This window comes from Pithys albifrons, chromosome 5 (assembly GCF_047495875.1).
Source record: "Pithys albifrons albifrons isolate INPA30051 chromosome 5, PitAlb_v1, whole genome shotgun sequence".
Lineage (NCBI taxonomy): Eukaryota > Metazoa > Chordata > Aves > Passeriformes > Thamnophilidae > Pithys > Pithys albifrons.
Window position 1 is genome coordinate 60,701,362 of NC_092462.1, and position 2,398 is coordinate 60,703,759.

The window sequence follows — 2,398 nt, forward strand, 5'->3', positions numbered from 1 at the left end:
CCTAGTTAAACATTAACATCTCTGCACATTTTCAAAACAAAATATAGAAATATTTTCCATCCCAGAGGCAACCAATCAGTTCACTACTGTACAGCCTCCCATTTTCACCAGGGTTTCACACACCACAACTGTTAAATTATAACACCTCATTATTATTTTTTTCCTTCTCAGACCAGACACAGTATTCTAGATGATCTGTGTTTTGCATCTCCCAACACTGCTGGCAAGTTCAATACAGCAGAATGAAATTTTTAGTGGAAAGAAAGCAGGAAATGAGATTCTCGATCTGAAGCCAGAAGCTAGACCTTGAGTGTTCCTGCTCTAGAAACTACAGATGTGATGTGAACTGATCCAGGAGCACATGGAAGCTCTGTCTACCCCAGTAATGTCTTGATCCTATAATTTCATGTCCTGGAGGTAACAGGGCATTTACCAAACTCTCCCCTTTGTGGCTTCCTGTCCTCAGGAGGGTACCCAGGACAGGAAGATTAGACCACAGCCAGGCCCTCTGGTTGGGTGAGTAGAGGGCACCTTCCTCCTTTGCTATGCTGCGCATTTGCCACAGAGACAAGGAACTGAGTGAACCAAGCAGTCTTAATTCAGATAGAAAGGAGTAACTAAGAATTTTCTATCTCTGGGTGATCAGCATGTTTATCAAAACCTCGGCAGACTGGTTCAAGTCCCTGGTTTGCACCAGGCTAGCAGAAAACATAAGACAAAATTCCCCTTAATTCTTCATCTGTCCACAAGCTTTGGGTAAAATTGCAACACGAGGGTGTCATGAACCTGAAGGTAAAGAAGATGGAAAGAAAATTAAAATGAGAGACATCTGAACCTATTAAAATGAGAGATGTGGAAAGACCTTCTGGCCAGTCCCCTCTTCCCTGCATTACTCAATCACAGTGCCTGCCTTCTGCAGGATGCAGCAGCACTCAGCTGTATGAAGACCTTTAGGTATGATGGGCAAAATCTCAGACAACGTACACACAGAGCTTCTGGTGAAAGATTAGTGTGAGTACCGTGAGAGATCAGTGAGCCACGGCAGAAGCAAGCTGTGGCCAGAACACTGACCCAGACCTCATCTCCATGACATTTTCTATTTAAAGAAAATAGAACAGCTTTACGCACCACCCTCCCCCTTCCATGCCCACTGTGCTTGTAAGTGGATGGTTCCTGCTTGTTTTTCAGGTCAGCTGGTTGCTCCTGTAGCTACAACAAACTCTGCCCAGCTCCCCTGTGCCAACTCAGAATCTCATCAGTGCTGGGGTGGCAGGCAGCTTTCTCTCCCACCAGCCTGCTCAGTTGTTGGAAAGACAATCTGATCTTCTATTTATACTTAAAATAAGGAGAAGTGTTTAGTACCTGTGTGAAGCAAAAAATTACACAGCCTTAACTCTGGAATGGCCACAGCTTCTTCAAAAGGCAAATGATGTAACACGTGGCAAGGAGACAGGTAATTTGGCTTTGTGCCAGCAATTAAGTACTAATGGAAATGATGGCATATAAAACCCCCACCACTGACAACAAAAATAAAACAAACTAGAGAAATTACTTTCACGGCTGTTTCTTTTAGTCTGTTCTTCCTGTGAAAATAAATCTTTAACTCTTCCAACACCACCAAAAATAGAAACCTAGGGAACTGCCATTCACATCTAGCACATGTGGTACTGCTCTCCCAGTGCTCTTACAGCTGAGATGCTGTGACAGGTTTAGAGCTCCCTGGGGATAATTTAGGAACACTGCATATAGACATGGTTAATATGATGTTTAACGTATTGATATAGTAGATTTAATAGATTTTCTGGATTAAAAAACAACAAACACAAGGACTAAGTGGTATTTTGGAAGACAGTGATGTACTGATGGGACAAAGGCGTGATGGCTTTTAACTGAAAAAGGACAGAGAGACAGGTCTAGATTAAATATTAGGATGAAATTCTTTACTGTGAGGGCCATCAGACACTGAAACAGAGAAGCTGTGAATGCCCCATACCTGTTAAGTGTTCAAGGCCAGGCTGGATGGGGCTTTGAGCAACCTGGTCTAGTGGAAGATGTCCCTGCCCATGGCAAAGGGGTTGTAACTACATGATAGTTAACCTTGAAACCCAAATCATTCTATGATGATTCTGTGATTCTAAGACAATCAGGCTAACACTGCCACGGTCCCCATTCCCTACACAGGCAGCCTACTGTCCTACACAGGGGATGGGATACCCACAGGTGGGGCAGTGCATGCTTGGTGTCACGCTCCAGCTTCCTTCTGCTGTACCTCAGAGGGCAGCTTCTGAGTGCAGACCAGCATTCAGCAACGCCTGGGTACCAGAGCAGTGTTTTGTCACCAGCCTGAAGCACAGAATAGGGCTAATCTGTGCCTGCCGAGTCATGTCCAGGCAGACAC